At 43.4% G+C, this 12,970-nt stretch overlaps 1 protein-coding gene across 3 annotated transcripts in view; it reads right to left on the bottom strand.

Moving 5' to 3' along the window:
- LOC120901845 overlaps positions 1-12,970 on the bottom strand; it is a 39,478-nt gene that overhangs the window by 22,985 nt on the left and 3,523 nt on the right. The window lies entirely within an intron of this gene.

The raw sequence follows: 12,970 nt of genomic DNA, 5'->3' as shown, positions 1-12,970 counted from the left end.
ACCCACAGCAAAAGGAATGGTAAAATTCTTGCATCAAACACCATGGACATTTCGAAAGACTTCCTCATCTCAGCACAACAAATAACCCCATTCCAAGGAAGACTGCACTGATGCAACGTACGTATAAGTCGTATTTGTACATGATACATGATGCATTATCCGAACACATCATATTGAAGCCATTCACTTACAATGATTGCCCCCCACCCCCCCTCCACTGCAGCACACCGCAAACATGCTGCCTTAGTGCAAACCAGCCCTATTTCTTCGAGCGAAACAACTTCCAACTGCCGAATGCCACATCTTCTCACCCGGAACGGAATGTTGTTCCCCCTTTCCATACTTCACCATTCCATCAGGTCCTACACCACCCGTTTCAGAGTGGTATTTTTATGAATATACAACAGCAAAGAGGAAGCAAATGGCGGACGGAAGACCCCTGCGCAAACTACAAGCAAAAACTTTCACCATCGACATGTTCGTGTGCGATGTACCTTGCTGGGGCTACATCGGGGCTTGCCGGGCGAGCGATTTTGGAAGCAGAAGAAACAAATACTTCCCATGTGCCTCAGTACGTGTGCCACATGCACGCAAGAAGTTGGCCACCAGAACGTGGCCCCGGGAATGGTAAATCGTAGAAAACGGTAAAGGGGGAGTTCGGTTCGGTAGTTACAACACTTGCCGTTTGCGGAAGCTGGAAGTGCAACTTTTGATGGGATGGGGTGGTGAACAGTGGACCAGGCAGTAAAACAATTAGTCAAACGACCATCAAACGAGGATTATTGCAATCGATTGTTGTTGTGCTGGCCGGGATGGGGCCGGTTTGCCTCTGGGAAACATAATCACGGCTTTTGCTCGAATGCAAACAATATGGTTCACTTGGCGCTAGTTGTTGGTGATGAGAATAAATCGTTTGTGGTTTGTGAAAAATTCCTGTGTGTATGAGAATGTTTACATGATGGTTTCATTTGCTATTTAAAAAGGCTAACGGTACAAAATTCATTCGAATTAGCATCATCAATAACATTGTTGTTTTAGCTTAGTTCAAAAGATTAATAGGATAATTTGCTTGTATATCTAAATTAATTATCATGATTTTTGATGCGAAACGATTAAAAGAAGGTGGAAAATGTAAATATTTTGGTGGTGAAAAATCACAAATTTAGTTTTTATTCCTCCTTCGTAATCTGTGGCGCAAAAAAAGAGGTCGAAGGCATTTGCTTCGGCTCTATTTATACCGCTTCGTTTTCTCCCGTCATCGCCCTTTCCGTTAGCAATGGAGGGCACTGTAGCCCTACGATTACCTTTGCCGCGGAACCCTACAAAGTCGTATCATGACGAGAATTTGTGTGGTTCCGCAAACGTAAACAAACGACGTTGTCACAACAATTTTTGAACACATCGATGCTATTTTTGCCAGGAAACAATTTTGAAGGAAAAAACTCAGTCAGAAATTACTGATTCAAGCAGATTAAATGCCCCGACGACTGAGACATTATCGAGAAAAACTAATTTAGCAAGCATGTAAGGAAGTGAGGAAGGAAGTGTTTTCGTGTATGTGTGTTTTTTCGAAAATTGGAAAAAGCACGATCATGCATTTGTAAAATTGACGATTCGTTACCCTAAGAAGTCTTCCAAGGCTCTGTAAACACCTTGTGAAAAGAAAATCAATCAATCATCGGTGTTCATTAGTGCCAATTGCAGTAAGCCTTCTTCGGAGTGGCCCAAGGAAGTTGTTGTGCGTTGGCAAAGAATTCGCATAAAATAGGTATATTCTCGAGAAAAGTATGAAGTAAAAGCAATGAATTATATCAGCTTCTATTTTGTGACATTCTGTAATTAATTTTACTAAAAACTAAAAAGAAAAGATATATGATGAATCAAAACTGCTCAGACGGATAAGCAAATGACGCATTACTTGCTACCAAATTACCTTAAACTTACTAGTATGTCATTGGTAAGGCGTAGTTTGAATGCCAGTCTGCCATACTGAGACAGAGAATCTTAATAATTTATGAAACAAACAGCAACCATCTATTAAAAAGAAAATGTACGTTGTGCTACAAACACATTTCATCAATGGCATCGCTCTAAAGGCAAAAGACGCATGTTAACGTTTCCAGTTAATTAGTGAAATCATCTCAAACCCCATGCTCCCTTTGCTTCAACCACAGGGAAGCAATACACGCCGTTAGAGAGCGAAAATATTTGTGTGGTTGCGCTTCACTTCACCCACGGCCCAGGCCACAACCAGTCGCCAAAGGAAACCGTCATAGAGCTTACCAAACTGTCATTCCACATTTGCCGTCCCGTTTGCTACATTTCTAGTAGCGGCTGATGGGTGTGTGTGTGTGGCGCACACAAAACTCGCCCAATAAATCATTTGCAATCGATGTCCGATGATTAGTGCCCGTGAAGCGTGAAAAGGAAGTCAACTGCCATTCGAAATTGGCCATAAATCAATCGTGCGGCGGGAGCGAACGTGAGGGGTTGGAATTGGTTGAAAACGCGCGTGTTGCTGAGTGGTGGAACTTATTTTTTCCAAAAGCTCCTACACACACACCCGCATCATCACGTGGCTGGCTCGAGGGCCATATAAGCAGGGCCATATAAACTCGCGGCTCGAAGGTCGGTTTGGCGTGGCATGATGTGTGTTGGTATGTTTCCGAGAAAACGCCATGCGCTCCAATTGAGTGTGAAGGTTAGGGGAGGCGGGATGAAACCGTTGGGTGTACAGTGGTAAATTTAATTTCCCTTCACTTCACATCACGTGGCCGAGGTTTCACTTTCATTTCACTCTCGGTGGGATGGGAAAAATAAGCAGCATGCAGGAATGAACTAGGGGAGAAGTATAAAAAGTATAACACAAGCAAAATAGCGAATACATAAAACCCCTTCGGTGAAATATTTCCCATGAATTTAATTTTGAAGCCATGCGGATAATTCGTATCGTATGAAGCCGGGGAAGGTTTTGTGCGAAGTGCACCTCCACCTCCACCTCCCGCTGCTTTGGCATTTGCCGGCCCCGCCCAACCGTGGAAGGCCTTTTGGCTTGGGCGAGGGTTTTGCGAGGGTCCATCACGCACCGCGTCAATCCATAGCACCGCGAGGCTTAACGTATGCGCACATGCAGGCAGCGCAATTCCCCGGTGGAATTCCACCGATGGATTTTGTCCAAAAACCGTAGTGTAAGCGAGGGATTTTCCCGGGGAGGAGAGAGAGAGAGTTATTTTGTTATTTATTTTGCCCCCCCCCCTCCGGACTCTCCGGACTTCTGCACTCTAATACGTAATACGCGCTGTCTTACCCACCGATGGTTACGAGGAGAATGTTGAAATGCGAGCGAACATACAACAACAGCAGCGAAAAAAACGATACGAATCAACATTCTAGCTCACATGCGAAAAGTTCCTCTTCAGTTGCAGAGAAGTGACAACACACACACACTCACGCACACCGCTCACTAACAAAAACTAAGCACCCTTTTTGGTAACGCTAGAGGCGCGGGTGGGCCCGTCACGTCAGGCACGTCGACCCGTCGAGACAGAGTCGCCTGTCTGGAGTGGCATGGGCGGTTTTGTATTTTCTCTCTCTATATCCATCTCTCTGTCCCTCTCCTTTGCTCTCTATTGAGTGGAATAATTTAAATTTCTGTGCCCCTGCTGGTCCTCAACCGCGCTTCATCAAAGCTTTTTTTCGCCCCGTTGGTGGGTTTTTTGTTTACCTAAACGAGCTACAGCGCCATATCGTGTGTAAGTGTGCGTACATTCCATAGTGGGTTTTGTCTTTTTTCCCTTATTTCGGAGATTTTTTTCCCCCACACAGTTTCTCGCAAACAGAAGCACGTTTCTCATTTAGAAAAAACACGCGCACAAGGGTTTTTTGTGCTGCGGCGAGACTTCCCCCCTCCTAAAACAGCACACCGGAACGAAGCTCACCCACCACGATGAAGCCATCTCTCCGATGACTTCTTCTGCTTCTGGGACGCCCCAGGACAATCATGCAGTTAAATCAATTCCGAAGCTCGGTACGATGGTCGTGTTTTGATGTGAAAATTTGGTTGGGCTGTCTGTAGAAAAAAAAAGACAGCGCTAACATCAGAGAGAAAAAAAGAATTAAGAATTAAGTTGAAAGAATTGGTAGTTTCTGACAGCAGGATGTGTCGTTCACTTTGCTTTTGAAGACTGTTTTGCGCTCTCTTTAGTTGTTGGGTTGGAAAATGTTACAAAAAAAGGGAGCATGGAAGCAGAAACATGCTTCAGTTTAGGGCAACCATGAGTTGTTGTCAAGTATTTACTAAGCCAGTCATTTTTCGAGTACTTTTCGAGTAGTTTCGTTTCAAGCAAACGTAAATATGAGTACTTTTCGAGTAACTTTGTTTCAAGCACAAAGAGAACATATTTTTTTTTAAGTTTTGCATTTATCTTCTGCGTATCTTCTTCTTCTATGGCTCAACAACCGTTGTCGGTCAAGGCCTGCCTGTACCCACTTGTGGGCTTGGCTTTCAGTGACTAATTGGTTCCCCCCCATAGCAGGATAGTCAGTCCTACGTATGGCGGCACGGTCTATTTTGGGGCTTGAACCCATGACGGGCATGTTGTTAAGTCGTACGAGTTGACGACTGTACTATAAAGACCGGCCAATCTTCTGCGTATATTCTGCGAAAAATCATAGGTGTTTTGTCACATTGAAATGAATTCCTCTTCACTTTAAGTAGCATATCCAATTTGATTATCTGGGATGAATTTTTATTGGACAATTGACCATACATTTTTAAAGAACTGGTCGAAAGAAGCCATATTTCAGACATTTGGGGCCTTTGATGCTCCATAACGACAAGTAGATTTAAATTCCCTGAGTAGTTATCAATTATCATCGAGATTAACCTACCTATCCTCTATATTCTCGAATTCCATGCCATAGAAAAATATAATGGTTTTTTTTCGCAATGAAGACAGCAACAGCAACAAATCTAATGCAAAAAAACAAAATAATTTAGTTCACTTTCACATGTAGCTTGTCACACGCAGAACATGTTCATATTCTGTCATAAAAAAAACACTTGAAAAATGGTTTCGTCCCATCGCAAACCACCAAACGCCGGTAAGGACGGTGTTGCCCGCACTGCTAATGCACTTCCGATGTATATCCTGCGTCGTGGTGTGCAAATATTTTCCCAGTTTTCTACGCTTAAAAAGCATCGTCAACAAGCGTTCTTAACATAACCTTGCACCATCTCCGGCAAACGATATTCTGCACCATATCCCTCCCGCTCCCCATCACCCTACATTTGGGGCAAAAAAAAGTCTGAACCTGACATTAGAAGGCCAAAACCGGCGGCAAGATTGAAGACCACAAATGGGAATAGCTCCAGCATGTTCTGTGTCTCTGTATCATGTTGCAGATGATATACGATACAGCACGACATGATGCCCACAGACACACTCACACACACACACACTCCGAGTTGTCGGGTGAGCGCATCGGGATCGTATGCATTCGCCCACGTACGGCGGTTACGAGCCGGGGCGGATGCCATCAGCTTCCAGCGCTATCTATCTTTTCGCGCCAGGCCAGGGCCAACCTGATCCGCTACCCAGCAGGCGCGTCATCCTGATGATGATATGGGAGAAGTTTCACAGCCGGGTGCAGCAGGGCAGGATGAGTTGCATAAATCCATCACAAAAACAGATTAACTTATGACGGTGTCCGTCTTCTGCCGGGGTTGCGTGGGAGAATCACTGTGCTTTCCGCTGGCAGGCAACGCTGCACAAACACCATCTATCTACGCCGCACAGATCCGTGAAGGATAAAAATGGACCTTTGCCGCAGTCTTGGCGGTAGTTGAGTGACCAGCGTTGCCGTGAGTCCGCAAGAGCGGCAAGATCACACACTGGTTTTTCGCCAGCACATGCCAGTGGTGCGATGGGACAAGGTGGAGATATTATTTCAAAAATCTACCACCCGAAAATCTCGTCACATTGTAGCCCGGATGTGGCAGGCTTGTACGGTTGGAGCCTCACCAAACGGTCGATGATGGCATCTAAGGTTAGCATGCTATGTTTGCAGGGCAAATTGGCACAGGTAGGTAGTGCAAAGTGTCAAGGGAAATTGAAAGAAATGAACATTGCATTAGACATTGTTTTTTCCATTTTGCCTTGAGTTATTGCAAGTTGCAATTTTGTAGAATTTGTCATACGAACTTTGCTAAAATTAACAAATCCTTTTCATGAAATTGTAAATTGTTTTTGATGGCTTTTTAAACGAAATTTAATATATTTTTTATCTTAAAAAATCACTCATCTTGTATTTGTTCATGTTTTCCACATATTTTATTAACTACTTCAACAATATTCCGTTAAATCATATCTTCTTAATCTATTTCGTGGTATTTTAATATCGTTTTGCTTGCTACTGGTTGCCTCTTTTTGGCCCATTCTGCAACCAAGCAGCATTTGCTTGAATATTTAAAGCCTTACAAATCCATTCCTCCCCATACACCCCCAGACTAATCGTGTCGATGACCCAAATTCATTTCCCACTCAACCATTCCGCACACCCCGCTCCGGTAAAGGCTCAGCAGGAGTAGGGCTAATATTGGGCAAAACAGTTTCTTGCCCAAAGCTTAAGACCATAATCGAGTGAACCGTTAAGATAGCGCATAGCATTTGGTTTTGTTTGTCCCGTTCATGGCGTCCTTCTTGTAAGCCTAAAAGTCAGCTAAAATATACAACCAGCCTGAATGGTTAAAGCTCTACGAAGTTCTCGAAGGAGCCAAAAAAAACGGAGCAGGGAACACGATTAAACATTTACAGGTGGCCGTTAAGGCAGACGGTCCTTTGCTGCTGCTGCTGCTGCTGCCACGGACATCTTAAACCAGGGGTGTGTGTGCCAGAGTTTGTGTGTGTGTGCGTGTGTTTGTTCTGGCGAATGTCATCAAAAATTCAACAATCACTAATTAGCTTTGTTGCGGAAAGAGGCAAACGTGTAATGGGGATGAAAACTCATGGCCAGCCGTGAACGTGAGCGTTCACAGCTGGGATGGTGCGATGGTGCCTCCGAATGGTGCCGGTGATGAAATTGTTCGTGATTCGGCTACATCAACCCATTTAACAAGCGGGCTTGTTGATGGTTTCGTGTTTCTTCGTGGGCCAGATTGATTTTTGATGTTAAACCTAACACCTTCAAAAGTGAGATAGAGAGAGAACCTTCTTTAAGACGACAAAAAGAAAGAATATTGCTATTTTTTCCTTAAATGTATTTGAAACAACTTTCTGTGCACTCAACGGTTCCAATTAAGCAAATTGGAAAAGTATAAGCATCTGTGTATCGTTAAAGCTGTTAGGATAACATTAAGCGAAACTTGAATTTCAGTACTTATTAAATATTAATGTTTCATTTATTCCCATGGATTTTATATTATATAAACTTATGAACTACTTTTATACCGATTAATACAACATTTTACCGTGCTCACCCAAGCTTTTGAACAAAACACCATGCGTCTCCATGCAAAACAATGAAAACCACTGGGCGCCTCCACGTAACACGCGAGGGACTCACCTTTTTTATCTTTAGTTTCTAGTTAGTTCTTCATTATTTACCAAGCCACACTAATTGCTATTTTGCCTAGTCTTATCTCCCTCTCTTTCTGCCTCGCTCTCCAAGCGGCTCTCGATTGTGCCAAAACAGTTCAGTTTCAACTCCAACTCATCCACTGCAGAGACACCCCAAGGGAGGCTGTCGACAGCGGAATGAAACTTCTATTAGTGGCCGTACCAGCAACGTACATTGTTCGCAGCGACTGTATAGCAGCTGATAATGACTACCGTCGCGAGTGAACAACACAATATGGCCGCGGAGGGGTAATGCATTGCGGTTGCAAATTTTCCATTTTCCATTAAACGAAACCTTCCTACCGTTCTTTTACAGCAGAGCTAGAAGAAAGAGGAAAAAAAAAAACACACACACAATGAAAGCACCCCAAGTAGCCGTACAATGCCACGCCACGAGTGTAAAGAAAATATATGGCACACAAATTGAAACAGGGTGCAAAGCAAATGAGACATTGACCGAAACTTTTGCCAGAGAATGCAAAGGAAACAGAAAGCCACAGAACGCCACCAACCCAGTAATGAATTGCACAATGATGATGAACACTGATGGTGGTGCGATGTGTTGGGCACCGATTGTGGCAAACCACTTGCCGCACTTCCCCTGCAGCCAAACGACGGCAAAGTTGCTTGTCTTTTGCGATGGAAAAAGTGAAATCATAAAACACGGCGAGAACGATTCCATTTCGCGCCCCACAAGGTGGCGAAAGTGAAGCACCGTTTGGTGTTCGGTGGACCGTAAGGCTTGGCTTTACGACCAATACAAGGGCTCGCGTTTCCCCCCCAAAAGCAAGGCTCACACCTGCTTCCTACACAAAGGAGGGCGGGTTGGGCGGTGGGGGATTCAGGGGGCGCTGTGCAAAATATAAATTGGAAATGATGCGTGACAGCAGTGAACGGGAAGCAGCTTCCGGTGTTGAAACATCTACCATTCCGCACTGCTCTTGGCTCGTGCTGACTTTCTTACTTTGGGCGCTGTTTGTTCGCTTTTGGTCGATGCTCACTCGAACGAGAACGCGGTACGACTGTGGGCGGGACGGTCCGAATTGGGGGATGGTTTGAATTCTTCGCCAACACCATCAAGCAGTACGTGACGGCATCCACTTGACGGGATTGTGATAACGGAATAAAAAAGTCAATCAATTCTGAAACGATGGTGCTGCGAGTCGTTGATAGAAAGAGATAGGGGGAGTGAGCGAGAGAGAGAGAGAGAGAGAGAGAGAGAGAGAGAGAGAGAGATAGAAAGCGAGAGAAAGTGAGTGGTAAGGAAAGCGAGAACGTCTGAAATCGGAAACAGAAGCGCATAAAGTCAATGATGGGCTTTACCAATCGCTTCAGCCTTCAGCTTGTTTTTTATGATGTTGCAGGGGTCAGACTGATTCGATTGAATTTTGAAGCAAAACCACCCGACCACAGGCACGTTGACGCCGCCGATCATCTGACATCCAACAGCAGCAGCAGCAGCATTCGAGCACGATGTACGAGCAACGCTCTTGCCCTTTGCTTTTATTCAAACACGATTCATCCGGCCGGATGAAGCTTTTTTGGTTTGCGAATTTTGTGAGTGCCGTATGCTAGCGGGTGAAGTGAAATATAGGCCTATCGTTGAATTGAGTCATTTTCCAACGGCCAACAGTGCAGGAATAGTTCTTCGAATCGGTTCGTGCATGATTGATTCTACGACACCTCAGTATGGTGGTCAGAAAAAAAAATTGACAGCTCAATCTGCTCGCCAAACACGACGCCAAGCTCAAGGATGCTTCCCTTTATGACTGCTACACACACACACGCGCGCACATTTCCAGAGCAGCATTTCGAATTGCTTTTCATCGAAGAAGAAGTCAAACCTTTGCTTGAGAAATTCCCCAGTTTAAGGCACGGCACAAGCAGACAGGGTGTGGATTGAAAGATAAGGGCCTGGAAGACGCCCTCCGGTTGTCACAGGCACGCTCGCTTAATCTTGCCTCACTGCTTAGCCTCGTGCACTTTTCTTTTTTTCGAAGGCCACTCAGCCAGAGTCAAGCGGGTTTTCTGGGAGATTTTGGACAAAACTGTTATTCGAAACAGTCGTATTTGCGTAATAATAGAGTTTCCTTCGGAGAAAACAATTTCCCTTTTCGCCGCATGCCGGCTGAAAGCAAGAACCCTTTTCTGCAGCGCACAGGCACACACACACTATACCACGAGAGCGGGATGATGGTTGGCCTGCAACCTGCCAGGTAGGGCCCCCACCCACTCCCAAACCAGATGACAGCAGCTGCTGACGAAGGTTTTGTTTTCAAGGAAAATTTTCTACACCTTTATCAGACGGTGCCGACGGTACCATCGGGTTCCGAAAGGTATTTGCCTGCCCTCACTGTCACTGTGGGTGTGTGTGTGTGTGCGTATGTAATCGAGAAGTGTTGGTGTGGAAAAAGTGTGCTGTACCCTTTGCCGGGTGAACAGTTGGCAAAATGGAGGGAAAAAGGGGCTTTTATGGGTCATTTTGTGCGTACGTGCTTATAGATTTAAATGTGTTACTGAATGTGATCCGTAGGTTGTCATATGCAATCAAGGTTCATGCGTTGGTAAGTAAAAAAAAATTATTCTTATTTTAAAAAATCATATAAATACTTAGTTATAGTTATAAATCATAGTTCATTATTTCAAACAAGGGACTCAGCTATGATGGTTTTACTTATTCATTGGTATGTCGTTAGGGCGGGCAACTTGTTCTACCGTTCTCAGAACTTATAGAGCTTTATGTTCGTTGCTCAATGAGTTGTTTAATTTCTTATGATCATCACAAACATTATTACTATCATCCACATGTATTGCATATTAGTTATAATAGACATTAGATAATGTGTTTCCCTAAGAATGCACAACAACAGATTTCAGACAAAGGCAGCCATAGCAAATCGTGAATCTTGTTAAGGTATGTAAACTAGAATGAATACAAACCATGTTTGATGGTTGAGACTTCAACATGTTAGCTATTGTGTCATGTTTTCCATAGTCATTCAATTAACAACAGAAAAGATGCTCTGTTGTTGGAGTACCCTGCATACTTCTTTGTGTTCATCCTAAGCGACAAAATCAACATGCTTTCTCGCATTCTCAGGTTTACTGATCTATTGCATAGAATAAGAAACCATGTCGATTTTGTTAGTTGGGATATGTACCTCCATGTTATACATAAACTCACAAACTGTCTAAATAAACACCATCATTCTTAACCTTCATAAAAAACGCGGATTGTCATATAAAGACGTGATTTCTATTTAAACTGTCTACGAGTTCGACCAAATCGCAACCAGAAAATATCAGCCGTAAAATCATGACTTTGGGGTCCTTTCTGTTTTAAGTTCGTAGGCTGAAATTTCAGCCTGTCAGCTGTTTGCATTGTATAGCAGTTTTCGAGCAACTATCTAAGTGAGTATAATATACAGGTGGGCTTATCCCAAGGTGTATGAATTTAGAAGGATGATTTTTATCGCTTCTACTTCTGAATAAAGATTTTAAGAGCGTTTTGAGTATTCGTCAAGCCACAAGAAATCTTGTTTGAACAAATGTTTTCACCCATTCTGTCAAAAAGTGATATTCAAATTTGGTTTTTAAAAACATACTATGAGACCATCTGGACTACATACACTTTGATTCTAGATTCCACCACCTGCTCACTCTTTAATGCACCTTGAGATAAATGTAAACATCACCTTGTTGTGCTATTTTTCGAGCAGCTACTCGAATCTAATTCTACCTTTGAGGCTAGAATAATCTAGACTGAAACTTGCAGGCTAGTTTTGTGCGTGGTTTTGTATGGAGTGTTTACATGATTGCAGCCTCCAACTGTCAAACTCCATACAAAAAACTAACTAGAATCGTGAAGGGCCCCTTTAATAGAAAAAATCAATTTATTTGTGTCATGATGTTACAAACATCAGATTATCAGATGTTACAAACAGATTAAAATGAGGGTATGAGGGATTCTTTGGTTTTGTCGATTAAACACGCTCAATGGTTTGTATTAACATTTCCACGTATTTCCACCATTCCCTGGACATTATTTTGAAAAACTTCAATTTGTTTTATCCACAAATAATTTTATTCAGCCACTGCCACTTTCTTTTTAATATGCCACTGTCATAGTGCCGGAAGAAATTCATCGAACTCTGCCATTTCGTTCCCATCTTATTGTTACTCTGCATGACCACTTGGGTCTTTATGGTAGAATGAAGAACGAAAAGTCAGATATCTTACCATTCCTGAATAAAAAACAGACGAATTATGGCGAATGTAATACAGACAAAAATGTAATACTTGAATATAAAATGTAAAAAGCAAAATTGGAAAAGTAAAAACCCGAATGAATATTGGAAAGAATTACATTCGTTGTAGTATTTCACATTCAAGCCCAATCCAAAAAGTCCATCAAACAGGGAATTGTTCTGTCCTCCAAGTAAGGTGCAGCGTGGATTTTAACCCCTTTCCCCTACTTATGACAGGAACTCGAAACAGGCTCTTCTCTCTGTCCGAACCCGTAACCCCGAAAAATCGCTTGCGAGATGAATAAAACAAAAGTCTCTCCCATAAGCAATCAGCGTAATGGATGTTAAACGTTGTACGCACGTGTACTACCCACTGCCCACGAGCCCACTGCCACAGACAAAGTTGCCATCCCGCTATTCCCATCCGGGCAATGTTTTACCCAAATAGTTCATCCAAGTAATTTAATATTCCAACCAGCTTTAATCGACAACGGAGTGGTTGTTTTTTGTTTAAATCGTCTCTCCCTTCAATGCTGTACTGTTGCTGCTGCCCTTGTTTTTGCTTGAAAATCTCTTGCCTATCGCTTGTTTGCCTGACCGCAAGCGTATAAAAACATTTTTCCTAAAACGAAGCACGTATTGGCAGCAACTGCAACGCCACACCCCGAAAAGCCCGTTTGCTTGATGTTCGTGCACATGTAATGGTTTTGGAACATGTTGGCAAAGCAGAGGTTTTCGGCACGCTCTGCCACTTTCCTACTCCGCTCTGATCGAACAGTTTGCTCCAGCTTGGGGCTGGGTTTTGGGTGTGTGTGTAAAGTTTTCCCAATTATAATACCCGAAAAACACATACACACACAAACACACACACACACACACAGAGAGCCGGCACCAATGAGCTGGTACGGTGCCAGAAACCGCAAAAAGCTTCGTGAAATTTTGCCACCTTCTCATCCGCTTCGGTCAATGTGCAAAATGCCCCATGCAGCACGATGGGGAATAAAATAAAATGCGAGACTAACACCCGCACACACACACACACACACTTACATCGACAACTCGGCTGGATGGGGTGCTTGGAACAAGGGGAAAAAGTTTAACACCAGC

This window comes from Anopheles arabiensis, chromosome 3 (genome assembly GCF_016920715.1).
Source record: "Anopheles arabiensis isolate DONGOLA chromosome 3, AaraD3, whole genome shotgun sequence".
Lineage (NCBI taxonomy): Eukaryota > Metazoa > Arthropoda > Insecta > Diptera > Culicidae > Anopheles > Anopheles arabiensis.
The sequence above is the reverse complement of the archived record's forward strand: the minus strand, read 5'-3'. Positions and strand labels throughout refer to the sequence as shown.